The sequence below is a fragment of the Dipteris shenzhenensis genome, chromosome 25, assembly GCF_047967505.1.
Source record: "Dipteris shenzhenensis isolate YYH24624 ecotype China chromosome 25, Dip_SZ_1.0, whole genome shotgun sequence".
In the NCBI taxonomy this organism is placed as follows: domain Eukaryota; kingdom Viridiplantae; phylum Streptophyta; class Polypodiopsida; order Gleicheniales; family Dipteridaceae; genus Dipteris; species Dipteris shenzhenensis.
The window spans coordinates 51,065,521-51,080,997 of record NC_141620.1 but is presented as its reverse complement, the minus strand read 5'-3'; the positions used below and the strand labels follow the sequence as shown (position 1 = coordinate 51,080,997).

General features: G+C 41.4%; 1 non-coding gene across 1 annotated transcript; it reads left to right on the top strand.

The window, feature by feature from the left end:
• Nucleotides 1–14,526: 14,526 nt before the first annotated feature.
• TRNAT-AGU (transfer RNA threonine (anticodon AGU)) lies at nt 14,527–14,600 on the top strand. The gene has a single exon. It is a non-coding gene; the product is annotated as a tRNA-Thr (tRNA).
• Nucleotides 14,601–15,477: the final 877 nt, after the last annotated feature.

The window sequence follows — 15,477 nt, the reverse complement described above, 5'->3', positions numbered from 1 at the left end:
CTTTTTGTTTAAGGCATCAGATAGTTGTAGGTGTTTTTCTTGGAGAGAAACCATGGCTTGTAGGGCATCCTTTCTACTTTCTGCTAGAGCATTTTGCACAAGGAGCTATTACTGTATTTGTTCTACAATGCTTTCCTTAAGCTTAATAATTTCAGGCTCAGCACTTGCAACTTGGTTTGGAGTGATGGGAGCATTTGCCTTTCCATTTCTCTTACTTGCTCATCTGATGCCATGGTAGCAAATAATTGAGACCATTGTTGTAACTCTTGGTTGTGATGTTGTATGATCTGGAATGTGCTATGGCCTTGCTTGTATTGGACATACAATCGACTCCCATGTGCCCAATTTTGATCTATTTCTTGAATAGCAGTCTGTTGTATGGTGCCACTGGAGACATTTGGGGGTTGTGACTCTAGAGTCATGGAGTCATCAATGTTGGTGACTTTTGATTCTTAGAGAAAGACATACCATTTAGCTCACTTGCAAAGTCATTATGTGGCATGGTATCCTCTTGGATTTCCACGCTCGGCTCGTTTTGTTGTGAGAGTAGGATTGAACTGAGTTGCAGGATTCTTTGGTAGAGTTCCACATTGTCATTCTCTGGAATCTGTTCAGATTGTTGCCCATTTATGTTATTTGCATTGAGAGTAGGTGGAGGGCCTAATTCCCATTCTGGAGATAATATTAATGTTTCAAAGTCCTCTATATCTTGTGTTGAGAGGGCTATAGAGTATTCCTCTTGCTCTATTGCAAACCCAATTATTATGGCTAATAGATGGGAAATGTAGCTTTTGCCATTATGTGTAGTTAATACATAATTGGCTAGCAATAAGGATATTTGTTGAGCCCACAGTCTTGTAGTTTTGACATATAATTTTTTCTAACTCCCGTATGATTGAAAATGTCAACCAAAAACTTAGTTGCCTCTTTGCATATGGATCCAAAATCATATCATGGCGTACTCCCTTACTTTGTGACTTTGTGTTAGGCGGGAATAAATCCTGAATCTAAGACAACAATCTTGCATCCAAATGTTTCTTTGGATATTCTTCTTGTGCCTCTAGAAATGAGAAAGCCTCCTACATAGTCGATCTACTGAGGTAGATCTATAAGGGCTTTTCTTTATATGTTATTGTGCCGTACTTATCTTTCTCCAATGCTCTGCTTTTATATGATGTTATGAATTGACAAATGTATTCTGTCATAGCAGGTGTTGGTAAGAAGTATTTTAGCTTCTCAAAAAGAATTCCTAGACACTTTGACTACAAGAAGTTATAAGCATCGGGTGACATGGCGAACGCTGAGACTCATGGCCATATAAACTATATTGTGTCATCTGTTGCTAGCTCTTTGTTGGTTTGGTCATCAAGGTGTTTTGCACCTGCATTCTGCATAGTCGATTGCTTTGCCTCAATTTCTCCTCATTCTAGGATCCTTAGGTTCTGTGGCATATCTTCTTGGCATGTTGGATTTATTTGCTCATTAGTATCACTGTCCATAACCACTAGCTGTGGCCGTTTTGGTGCTGACCTCTAGGTTGGTGATTCTGGATCGTGTCCTTCTTTGGGATAGTGATTTGAGAAGGGCTATTGAGGTTGAGGCTTGGGTTGTTTAGCATGGTGCTGCTTTGTTGATGGTGTTGTAGGCCTTTTTGCCATCTTATTGGACTGTCTTCACCCTGGCATTGCACACATGAATCAGGTCTCAGTTTGATAATGCCAATATAGTGGCATGTGCTAAGAGCGCCTGTTTCTTTTGTGAGTTGCTAATGCATTTTACTATTTTTGTGATGAGTCTTCCTTGTGTGTGGATCAAAACAAGTATCTCTTGGGGCTTTTATTTGTGAAATTTATTCGTGGTGCTCAAAACGTGTGGGTGCACTATACATGGCTAGTGAGGTGAGCATTCCTCCTATATGCTTAATTCACTAAGGGAATCATAAGGTAGCTAGGACTCAGTCATCACCTCTAAGCCCTAGGTTGAAATCAATTGATACTACCTATATGTGCAAAGTTGTACATATGCTAGTGAGTGCTCCTGATACAATCTGGTCATAACTATGGAAGACTTGGGGCCCCTAAATATTCATTATTTTTGGGGATGGCTTGCATGTTGATGTAGTAGCACTTCAGTCGGCTCTTGTTTATTGTTGTGTGGGACTCCATCTAGTGTTTCTAGTAGCACACCTCTGATGGGGCTCATTTTTTTGATTGTATAAGGTCCTTGACCTAGAAATTTAAGCTTGCCCTTATGGACTTTGGTATTGTACAACAAAACTAGGTCACCTTCCTTGATGTCTTTGCCTTTGAGGTTTCTAGCAAACCATGCCTTCCTTCTTCATTTTTTTGTTGTTATGGCATGGTAGGCAACTAATATGGTCTCTGTATGCTTCTCTAATTGGTAGAGCCTTTCTTTCAACAATGCATGATCTCCCATATATTCTAGTACTGCAATGCGTAGATTGGGTATTACAAATTCCAATGGAACCACAACTTCAAGGCCATACACCAATTGAAAAGGTGTATTTCTTGTGCTAACCTTGAGTGTGGTTCGGAATGCCCATAAGGCTGCATTTAGTTTCTCTACCCAATTAGAATGCTTTGGTTCTACTACCTTACTGAGGACAATGCATAATATTTTGTTGGTGGATTCATCTTGTCCATTCCCTTGGGGGTAGTAAGGTGTGCTCTTTCTGTGGATCACCACATAAAGCCAAACAAGAGTTCTTGGATGACCTCATTGACAAAATGTGTGCCTTTATCTAACACAATTTCAATGGGACATCCAAATCGGGTAATCACGTTCTCGTACAAGAATCTTGCTATGCTTCTGGCATCTGCCTTTCTAACTACTTCAATCCATTTGTTAAAGTAATCAGTGGTGGCCACAATGATGTAGCGTGCCTATGTTCCCTTTGCTGCTAGATGGATGGGACCCACAAAATCAATCCCCCATTTTTCAAATGGTTTTTGTGAAACAATTGTTGTTAGGGGATTTAAGTTCTTGTGTTGTGCTTTAGTTGTCCATTGGCATACATCATAGCTTTAGACATATTCATAGGCATTTGCCCAGAGTGTCGACCACCGTATCCTACGAGGACTTTTCTTGTTGTTGCTTCACCTTGGAAATGTCCACTTGCAATGCCTTGATGTGCTTCGCTAAGGATTGGCATGATCTCATGTGGCATCACACATCTCCTTAAAACCTTGTCCTTGCCCATCTTGTATAGTTGCCTTGCAATGAGTTGATAGGGTGCAACTTTTAGAATTAGTTTTCTGGCATCCACTGCCTTCATTTTTGGAGGTGGTCTTCTTGCCATTAAGTACCCAATGATGTTTGCACACCAGTCTGGCATAGCGTCTATTTAAAATAATGGGGCATCTAGTAGGTCATCTTCTATTCCTCTCAGCTCTTCTCCTATCCTTAATCGTGACATGTGATTGACAATGAAATGTTGAGCTCCTTTTCTCACCACGATTTTGAAATTGAATTCTTATACCAGTAGAAGCCATTGAGTGATCCGGCTTGTGGTACATGGCCGATTCACAAGATATAATAAGGCTTCATGATCTATGTAGAAGATAAAGCCAGTAGCCAATAGATAGTGTTGAAATTTCTTCACACTATAGATCATTGCCAATGCTTCTCTTTCTATTGAGGTGTAATTCACCTCCACATCATTTAGCTATTTGCTTGCAGAGTATGCTGCATAGTCTTAGTTGTGTTTGATAGGTTGACATAACACACTCCCTACTCCATAATTGGAACCATCAGTATGTACATGAAATTCTATGTTCCAATTCGGTGCCATTAGAACAAGGCCTATGATCAATCTCCACTTAAGGGTTTTGAATGCTTGTTCGCATTCATTTGTCCAGATGAAGTTAACTAGGAGCTTATATAGGGGTCTTGCAATCATGGCATACCTCAGTATGAAACTTCTATAGTATCCAGCATGGCCCATGAAGACTTGGACTCCCTTGGCATTTAGTGGGGGGAAGTTCCATGATGATCTTTATTTTGTCCATGGTAGTTGCAATCCCATGTTGAGAGACTGTGTCCCAAGACTACTCCGTGTGTGACCAAGAATTGGCATTTTAGAGGATTCAAAGAGATTCCATACTCCTTGCAATTTTTTAGCACTTCTTCACGGCATTTCAAGTGATCCTTTTTTCCTGAGTGTATGCACAAGTCGTTGAGGAAGACTTGTAGGAACTTGTTGAGAAATTCCTTGAAGAAGGTGTACATTACCCTTTGAAAAGTAAATGGGACATTGCATGAGCTGAATTGGCATGACTTTGTATGAAAAAATGACCCATTTTGTGGCAAATGCTATCTTTTCTTGATCTTGAGTTGCAGTTTGTACTTGGTTATACCCGTTGAACCCATCTAAGAAGCTATACATGTCAGATGCTGCTACCCTTTCTAAAACTATTTCAGTTAATGGTAGGGGATAATGATCTCTAATTGTTACTACATCGATGTTCTTGAGCTTCTTATTTTTCTTAGGAACAATCACAATTGGTGACACCCAATCGGTGCGCTCGATCTCATAAATGAAACCAGCATCTTGTAATTTTTCTTGTTCTTCATAGACATGGGGGCCATACTTGGGATTTGTCCTATAGGGTTTGCATACTTTCGGTTCATATCCTTCCCTTATTGGTATGGTATGTATTGCAACTTCAGGGAAAATCCCTTCCAAGCCATGCAATCTCTATATTCCATCGGCAATGCTTTTAATTATTTTTCTTCTTCTAGAGTGAGTTGTTTGCCTATGTATACAAGATTTTCTTCTTCTCTATCCAAGGCAAGATTTAGCTTCCTTGTCTTGGCTAGTCCTTCATAAACTGGGGTATCCTTAATATTTTTTCTTTCTGTGAGCTCTGATTCCTTGATTGGCCTAGGCATCACTATTGTTGCTTCTCCCCTGGTGTGGTTTTTGAAGTAATTGGGAACTTCCCTTTGGCTTTCATGGCAGTTTGAGGTGATTTCTTAGCTGCTAGCTCCACTGGATGTCGTGGAAGATGTTTGGTCCAATTCAGCTGTGTTCCCTTGGCTCCTCCCTAGCTCCATTAGAAGATATTTGGTCCAATTCACCTATGTTCCCCTGTTCTTCTTTTTTGTTACTATTCACCATTTCACTCTTCATTCTCACATTCGGTTTGAACTTTCTAAGCTTTTTGCTTTGAAAGACCAGTGATGGATTTTCAATAGGAGTCGCACTCCCAAGGAGTGGTTCTTTGGCAACCATACAAACACCTTCAAGCCCTTTAGGATCCCATTCAAAATTTGGGGACTCGGTGCTTTTGTGGGCTTAGTCATAACTACCCTTGTACTCCCTCCTCCTCCTCCCTCCTTCTCCATCTCCTCCTCCCTCTTGTTCCACCCTCCTCCTCCACCCTCATCCCTCCTTCTCCACCCTTCTTCTCCACTGTCCTCCTCCCTCCTCCCTCCGCCTCCCTCTTCCTCCATCCTCCTCCTCCACCCTCCTCCCTCCTCCTCCACCCAACTCCGCCTCCCTCCTCCTCCTCCTCCTCCTCCCTCCTCCCTCTCCTCCTCCCTCCTCCTTCCTCCTCCCTCCTCACTTCTCCATCTCAGTTGTGTTGTGTCATTATAGCATAGGTGTTCACAAGTGTAGCATAGGTCATTGGGTCATGTTCCGATGAGAGGTGTAGGCTAAAGCATGGAAAGCAGATCTCATACGTGCATGGGTGAGAAAGAGGGCTCTATCATAATGATTGATGGAGGCTCTTGCCTCCACAGAAGTTCAAGGGTTTAGAAGGGGATTTCAAGGTTCAAAAAGGTGAGGGAGGAGGAAGGAGGAGGGAGGAGAGAGGAGGGAAGAGGAGGAGGGAGGAGGATAGGGAGAAGGAGGAGGAGGAGGAGGGAGGAGGAGTATGGTAGAGTAGGAGGGAGGAGGGTGGAGGAGGAGGGTGGAGGAAGAGGGAGGAGGAGGGAGGAGGGAGGAGGAGGAGGGTGGAGGAGGAGGGAGGAGGATGGAGGGTGGAGCAAGAGGGAGGAGGAGATGGAGGAGGATGGTGGAGGAGGAGAGAGGAGGATGGAGGAGGAGGGTGGAGCAAGAGGGAGAAGGAGATGGAGGAGGGAGGAGGACGAGGGAGTGCAAGGGTAAGGGCATGCTAGAACGCGATAGTGTAAGAGAGCATGGACGCAATGGAGATCACATGAACACAATAGTGAGCTTGAACATTGAGGCCCAAAGAGTGGGAGCTTCATTCCTTTGAGAGATATTTATACATGTTGGTCACAATCCATAGGTACCTTCGTGGTGGACCTCTTTTGTAGGAAACCTTTTGGATAGGAGTCCCTCCACTTTTGGGGGGGAACCTTTTGGGTCTCTAAACAAAGTGGGGGGACCTTTGAGTCTCTATAGAAAGTGGGGAGACCTTTTGGATTTCTACACAAATTGGAGGGACCTCAAAAAGTGTAGGCTTTGTCTTTCTCTCTCTAGATCCTAATTTTGCAAGTATGATTGGATCTTTTCTAGAGAGGATTTTTGCTATCCTTATCCTTTAAGATTCATCATACCAACTTTCAGGCTCAAGATATTACAAGCACATCTTTGCCGCCACTGCTCTACACACATAATGCTCTCATAGTTATTGTCCTAGGTTGCACTTCTGGTCCTTGTTGCCACAGGGTTAATGTGGGGGTTAAAGGTCATTGTGCCTTTACCCTGGTTATGTACAATACTCAAATGAATATATAAATGAATGAAAAAGAAGATTAGGGTGTTCTGCACCCGCCAAAACTTGTGTGGCTCTCTATTTCTCTCTCTCTCCCTCTTCCATTCTTGCTTCCATTGAGCACTCTCAACTGGGATCAGAGCCTGGGTCATCTAGTGAGCGTGTGTGAATGCTTGGAAGCTCAACAACTTTGTGGGAGGAAGGAGAAGCTCTGTGGGAAGCTTTGTGGGTGACTTTACTTACATCCGAGTGTGCAGAGACCTTGGAGAAACCTTTGGAAAAGTCACTTTGGCTTTGTAAAGTGGTTTTGAGAGCCTGTTAAGTGTTTTTAAAGAAAAAGTCGTTTTTTGAGCTTTTCCCTGTTTTGTTCGATGACAGAAACTTCGTATTGACTTGTAGAGGCAACTATTGCTTGCTTTTGGTGTCCACTTCACTTCAGGAGCTTGGAAACACCTTCATTCTTGAATCTGGGATCATTTCATTAGATTTCTGACTCACTGTGTCAGTTCCTACGTTTTTCTGCCCGGGTGTTGGAACTCAAGTTTGGAGTAACCATTTGTAGATCTATCAGTTCCGGTGGACTCAAGAGGTCCTAAAACTTCTATGTTGCTCATCATTCGCACTCCGGTGGAGTTTAAAAATAGCTTTGTTTCCAAAAACGTTTTTCAGTCTGTGTGTTGGACCCAGTGATTGAGACCACGGTTTCCAAAACCGTCTGTTCCATTCCGTTTCAGATGACCAAAAACACCTACCTGTCATTTTTTGCGCGATTCGGTGGAGTATTTTCAGAGTTATAGATCTCTGTGTATTCGATTTCATCTCTTTGTTATGCATTTTTGATTCTAAGGTTTTGAAACCTTAGATTTATGCCACATGGCAGTGGATAAGTATTGACTCCCATTTTTCACTCATCGGTTGGGATTTTGGAGTTTTGGTAGAAGAGAGATATTTGCATATTTTCTTGCTGAGCCCGATTATGCAATGGCGCCCATCTCAGGTTTTATTTTCAGTAGCAGTCTTTTCCATGGGACCATGATTTCTTGAGCATACCTTATGCAGATCACTCTGGTTGTAGTTTGAGCCATGTGCGCTCATTTGTGGTGTGCATTGGGTTGCAGTGGATGATTTATAGGCCATTTGGATGCATTGCGATCCTTATTGGATGCACTGATAGGCCCAGATTGCCTTGTGGGATGCTATTTTTATGAACGCTTTGCACATGGATGCTATTTTATGTTGAGGGACAGCTTTGACACATTGTAGGTGATGCACTGATAGTGTTATGCTCTCTTGGATGAGATATTATTGATGCATATGCCCATGGACGGTGTTTATGCTTGAGCCATTTGGCACTTATTGGCATTTTGAATTGAAGCTTGATTTGGTGCATTCAGACGTATGTGGTCCCATGCCTACACGGTCATTAGGCAGGGCTGAATACTATGTGACATTCATTGATGATGCAACTAGGAAAGTGTGGGCTTATGCTATAGCTCGGAAGAGCGATGTGTTCCAGGTATTTTAGAAATGGTTGGCCTTGGTTGAGAATCAGTTAGGTAGAATGCTTAAATGCCTATGGATTGGCAATGGTGGAGAGTATCTCTCTCATGAATTTCAGCATTTCTGTGATACACATGGGGTTAAGAGGGAGCTCACATCCCCTCATACTCTAGAGCAAAATCTAGTTGCAGAAAAGATGAACCGTACCATTCAAGAAAAGTTGCAATGCATGCTTTCCAATGCAAGTCTTTCTGGTGGTTTTTGGGCTGAGGCAATGAAGATTGCAGTGCATGTGATCAATAGATCACCTAGTAAGAGTTTGGATGGTGGTATTCCTAAAGAGGCATGGAGTGGCAAGAAGCCCTCTTACTCTCATTTGCATATATTTGGGTGTGAGGCATATGCACATGTGCCAAAAGAGCTTCAAAAGAAGCTAGATCCTAAGTATAGGAAATGCATCTTTCTGGGTTATGGTGAAAGTGGAGAGATGGGCTATCATCTTTGGGATCTAGAAGCAAAGAAGATCATATGCAGCCATGATGTAGTCTTCAATGAGAAGAAGATGCATAATTCACCCATGAGGGATGTTGAAATGAGGAGAATCACTTTCCAGGATGTGAATCCACCTGCATATGTTGATAGATAGCAAGCTGTCCATGCACCAAATGTGCAAGAAATGGTACCACCAAATACTCCCACAGGTATACAATCAAGGGTAGATGATGGATCATCTATTGGTGGAAATGATGAGCCAAATGTGGATGATATGTAGGTGGGACAGCAAGCTGAAGTCTAGACCACTTGATAGGTTTGTTCCAGGGGTAGACTATGTGATGCTTACTGATTGCGGGGAGCCTTCTTGCTATAGAGAGGCTATGATGCACGAGGATCAATGCAAGTAGGACTATGCTATGCAATCAGAGATGAGTTCACTTATGAAAAATAAGACTTGGGACTTGGTTTCTTTGCCACATGGAAAGAAAGCATTGCCATGTAAATGGGTCTACAAGATGAAGGTCACAGGTGATGATGTGCCTAGGTACAAGGACCATTTGGTCGCTAAAGGGTTCAAGCAAGAAAAGGGTGTGGACTTCGATGAGATATTCTCTCCAGTTGTGAAGATGACCACACTTAGATGCATGCTTGGACTAGTGACATCAGAGGATATGGAGCTTATGCAGATGGATGTCAAGACAGCTTTCTTGCATGGGGATTTGCATGAGGAAATTTACATGGTGTAGCCAGAAGGATTTGAAGAAAAGGGCAAAGAGCATTTAGTTTGCAAGATGAAGAAGAGTCTCTATGGTCTTAAGCAAGCACCTAGAGAATGGTATCAAAAGTTCGACGCGTTCATTCGGTCCCAAGGATTTAGAAGGAGTGAAATTGATCACTGCCTCTACACTAAAAGGGCTAAGGATAATACCCTGATAATCCTGGCACTATATGTGAATGATATGCTATTGGCTAGCAAGAATACTTATGAGCTAGATGCATTAAAGGCCAAGTTGCATGAGGCCTTTGATATGAAGGATTTGGGACTTGCAGGTCATATTCTTGGTATGCACATCATACATGATCGGAGTAGGAAACTCCTTTGGCTTTCACAGAAGGAGTATGTTACAAGAGTATTGCAGCGTTTAGGAGAGGGCCATGATGGCCAAAGTTCCTTATGCATAAGTAGTTGGAGGTCTTATGTATGCTATGATAGCTTCTAGACCAGACATTACATTTGCAGTGGGAGTTGTTAGCCGGTATATGGCTAATCCAAGAAAAAGGCATTGGGAGGTAGTTAAGTGCATCATGAGGTACATGAAGGGTACCAAGGAGATGTGCATCTACTTTTGCCATTTGTGAAATCAGGAATGATATGAAGAAAATCCGCGAGGCCACCTATATGTTTAATGAGGCAGCGGATAGGTAGTGGATAAAACAGCAGAAAGTGCAGATCATACTCTCCATTACAAAGTTCAAGGGGAAGACATCACTATTGTAGTTTTGTATGTAGATGATCTAATTGTGACAAGAAGTGATGATAGCTTCATCAACAAACTGAAAATACAACTTATCTACTGAGTTCGACATGAAAGATCTTAGACTTATGCACTATTGTCTTAGTCTTGAGTTCTAGGGAGACTTAGACAACACCTTCATGATACAGCAAAAATATATGTATAGTCTCCTAAAAAAGTGTCATGTTGCAGATTTCACCCCATGCTAGTTGAAGACACCTTCAAATACTACTTCCACACCATCTTCGTCTGGCTACCTCACAACACCATCTCAATTTTGCACAGCCTCTGTCTTCTGCTTCCTTCAACCTTTTACTTGGTTGTAATAGTATACAAGCCTATCCTATAATAACATGTCACCTTTTTATGAGGACATCATCCTCCAAGATGATTCCAATATCCTAATCCTCAATTATCAACTAATTGTATATAATTTATATCATGGATTGAGTCCTACCCTTCTATCCAATGATATGGCTATGCTTGAACTAATAAAGCCCACTACCTTACAGGACATGCCTTGCAATCCTCAATCCTTGGCCGTTGGCCTGGGTGGATGCAATCATATGGTCGGCAAGATGCCGAGTATATTTTCCAGCATCATCTCTAAATAATAGTTAGCTCTATCACCCCATGGGTATTATCGCCCTCTATATAGGCTCTTTGACTACCATTGCATCATGAACATTGCCTTGAAGTCCAACATCAAGCACCGAGTCTGATTCACGAATGGATCATGAGCAGGAAGGGGGGCATGTTAACCACCATAGTTAACAATCTAGTGAAGGGATGCATACAGATGTTTTGCAAGATAGAGCAGAGAAGAATGAGAGGATGAGAGTGCACCTTGGAGCCGTATGAGCCCAAGTGCTTGCAAAAAGAGAGAAAGAGGGAGTGGTGAGAAAGGGTAGGGTTGTCCCTCCTTCAAAAGGTGGAATGTATAAAAGGCCAAATGTTTGACTTTGGTCTTCATTGTTGCATGCACAGGTTTGGAATAAGAGCTCTCTCTCTCTTCAAGTGTTTGATTCTTCTCTTGCTTCCATTGTAGCTCCCTTGTGTTTGCCTCCCCCTTCATTCCCTGCTTCTCTTCCCTCCTCCCCTCTCTTCTTCCATCTCCCCTTCTCCTTTTTTCTCTCATAGAAACACATTGCAACAATCCGGGAGTCTCGAGAGTGACAATTGAGGACGGTTCGTGCTTACATTGCTCCCACAAGGAGTAGTTGGAGGAGAGGTTCCCTCGGCATTCCTGCAAAATCCCCCTAGCATGTGAATCACCGCCCGAGACTACACCAAGCAATTATTATCTCTATCATGATGATGCCAAGCAATTCAGAAGTGTTATTAAACAATTACATAATTTAGTCTTCGACAAATATTAGCTCACCCACATACAATGTCTTCACTTTATGAATGATGACATTTAGAGCTTGCATTTCCATGAATACTGAAGCCACATTCATATCGGGATATGGGAAAGCATAGAATATGAACGTTATAAATTCAATTACTATAATTCATTCCACATTTGCAATAGTGGTATAAAATAGCAAGTGTAGGTTGGATGCAACTTGGTAAACAATAGGTTGTATAAAAGTAGAATATACACGTGAATGGTTGAAATCATAAGAAAAAGCCCTTTGTCACTGCATTATTTTGCGAACTATGATAGTGTTCTTTTTGGTAAGCACCAACATTTCAGAGAACACTCTTATCATTTCTTGAAATGTTAGCCTTATATGATGTGGAAGTGGTGCAATACAATTCCTACACATGTGGTTTGTCATATAAAACTTAATGTATACATGGAGAATGTGAAGGCCTTCTATGAAAACCTTTGCTAAAATAAAACTTTTGTAGATAAAACCTTTGCTAGCAACTATTAGAAGCAAATCATCACACATGGGGCCATAAGAGTGCATGATGTTCTATACTCATAGATATAATATGCATCTATGTTTAAAAAAATAAAAAATAAAAAAAATTGAAAGAATATGCACCTATGTTATATACTCACATATAACTACACCTGCACATACACTCACACACCCACACGCAGGTACGCACGCATTTATGTGGTTGATCTAGTTTTTGGGTGCCAAGTTCGATCAACTAAAAGGTTAAGAAGTCCTCTTTCCATGCACTAATCATATCTTCATCGTGTAGGATCCAAATTAAACAGAGTCTTCAACGGACTTCAAGTGCTCAAAGTAACGAGTATCCTAAATCCAAACAAGATTTTTTTTGGATTTCCACCATGAGAAGTAACATATGCCAGATGTTGAGCTCAAAATGAGGTAGTTTATTCCAGTTGATTTTCGCCCGTGCTTGTCTTTCAATGACTACGAAACGTCTTGAGGGTTAACGCTCACTATAGCTTCTTCAGCATCAGTTCCAACAACCTGGCAAAAAAGATGATGACTTATACTCTTCAAGCAAAACATGTACTTGGTATGTGACTTCATGTAAACTTTAAGATTGAATTGAGCTTTTCTTTTAATCTACATAATCTTACAAATTGGACTTCAAGCACTCTAGAATGCAGTTAGCAACAACCAAGCTATGCTATTTTTCACAGTGACATTGTCAATCAATGATTGCTGAATCTTGTAAGGGCAATAAACCTTTGATGGTCGTCTATCAAAGAAAAAACATAATATGTTTACTTTGGATCTACATCAACAATTGGCACCATCTACGTTAGTCGACATCGGCAATTGCACATCGAACACCATCTACATTGTACATTTACATTAGTTGTACATGTTCTAGGTTCTTGTCTACTTGCATAAGACCCATGGAGGCAACACTCTTGTTTAATTTGTCTTTGTCCACTTCTATTTTATGCAATTGCTATTGTGACAATCAATATTAGCTTAAAACAAGCCCTTCCAAAGTTGACCACATATGCCATAGTGTATCAAACTTAGATCAATAATGCCAAAATGCATCAAAAGTATATAATGGAACCGTACTGTCTTCAAAAGCATGGATGACATTAACAGTCTCTCAACGAAATGAATATACTCTGGGTCAGCGATCTTTTCTAACACCCCCTCTCACCGATTAGGAACTCATAGCAAATTCATCTGGGTGTAGCTTTACAAGAGCGTTACAAAAGGTAGACAGAATGTTTATAGACAATGTAAGAAGTGTCATGGCTACGCAATGGAAAATAGATGACAGCAAACAGCTTGAACTCGAGAGTTCATAGCGAGCCCTTGGCAGACTATTGCATGGCAGACTACTTTGTTACCAAGAGAATAAGGTGACCAAGCGGGCAACTTTGTTCCTCACTTCATTTAGAATGCAATATAGTCTTGCAAAGTGAAGAGCAGATCGTACTAATGTTGAGGGAAAAAGATTTACAGGAGTACATAATAATGTCGGCAGACGTGAGACAACAAATAGATAAGGAAAAAGGCAGCAGATTACTAGAAGTTCAGCTCTCTTAGGTCTCCCAGAGCTTGATCCTCATCCTACTTAGACTTCAATGGCGGTGGAATTACATGGCACAGAACGAGAATACCACTGCCACTATCTCTGAACCTGCGTTACACAAAGCTTTGACAGCTTTTACACTTTGGCATTTTAACAGATGATGAGCACCTTGGGATCAACATCCGTCTACTCAGATTTCCTTAAGCAGGTTCCTGGAGGCTCCATTGCTTTAGTGATATCCAGAGACTGTCATCTCGGGGATTATGGTGGTGAATCTCTATCTCCATTACACTAGATGCTTTATGGCATTGCATCCATGTCTTTAAGCTTTAAGAGCTGAATCATCTCGGTGGAAATGGACCTTACGAGCGTCAAACTTAGCATTAACTCCTTCCAAATTGAGCCATTCTTGCTGTTGCACTCTGTCATGCCTCGCTCTCCTAAGCTTAGCATCTATAAGTGCCCTTGGTCCACGGTTCTACTACATCAATCATGCCCATTTCAAATACAGTCCGTTTTCTTTCCTATTTGGAGTGGAGGTGCGCTCTGTGTTGCAGTACCCTCTCTCAAGCAGCGCACTTCTTATCCACTCTAGTTGCTTGAACAAAAAGTTACTGAGGAGTGTTATGAAGACATATGTGTTCACATCCTATCGTTTTGACCTCTAATAACGTTGTGAGTCATTAGTTACAGCAAGGTGACCAAATATCTTGAGCAGCAACCTTTTGCAATCGGCATGCTTTTTGCTCGTATCCTTCTCTATTTGGAACACAACTGCTCGAACAATTCTTTCTTTAAGCCATACGCGATCAGTGAAGATCTAGTTGTGTATCAATTATAGATTAAATTATTTACCATATTATCATCAACAAGCTTTCATAGCTCAGTTGGTTAGAGCACCCGTTTAGTAAGCGGGAGGTCTTGAGTTCGACTCTCAATGAAAGCAATTTCATCTTTTTCGATCCCACTTTACTGTTTTCTCTCTCTAGAGATCTTTTCAATGGAATTTCCTCTTTCTTTACTTAATGTGTGACTTTTTACGTTAGGCAGCCTTAGGAGGTGTTTGGGTTTCTTGAGCCCTCCTTCATCCATGTCTCTTGATCTTCATCGTTGATGTACATCTCACTTTTTAATAAGAAACTCTATATTTAAAAGCTTTATGGCTTTTCGCATACGCATTAATATAGTGAAAGCTAGACATTTATAGCTTCTCCCTCATTTATTAATACACTTCGTTGTGTCAATCTTTTTGTTCACCATGACTTTTTAAAAATGAGGGTGTCCGCATTCTTCTCGCTATTCACATTGTACAAGCCATATCTTTTGTTAATGTATCAACTCCATCAAGCATTTGCACTAGCAAGCGGGACACAAACAACTATCCTTCAAAGCGCCATGAAAGACCAAACGCAACAACTGAGGACTTGATAAGAGACACAATCAAGACACAAACAACTATCCTTCAAAGCGCCATGAAAGACCAAACGCAACAACTGAGGACTTGATAAGAGACATAATCAAGACACCTAAAGGATCTAACGGCAATGGTGGATCAGTGGGGTCTACCAAATGTATTCTTGACATTAATGGCTGATGAGGTTACAGACACATGATGGCTAGAGTTTGACGATCTTGAGCAACTCGCGAAGTAGTACAACCCACATTTCACTTGGTGAAATTGCCCTGTTGAGTGTGCCATGATTTTCCACCTAGGTTGCAACAGCTCTTGGAATAATATATTTTTAGCAAGAACGGGTTGTTGGGAAGAGTCGATCATGCTATGAACCTATTGGAATGTCACATGCGTGGGATTATCCAAATAG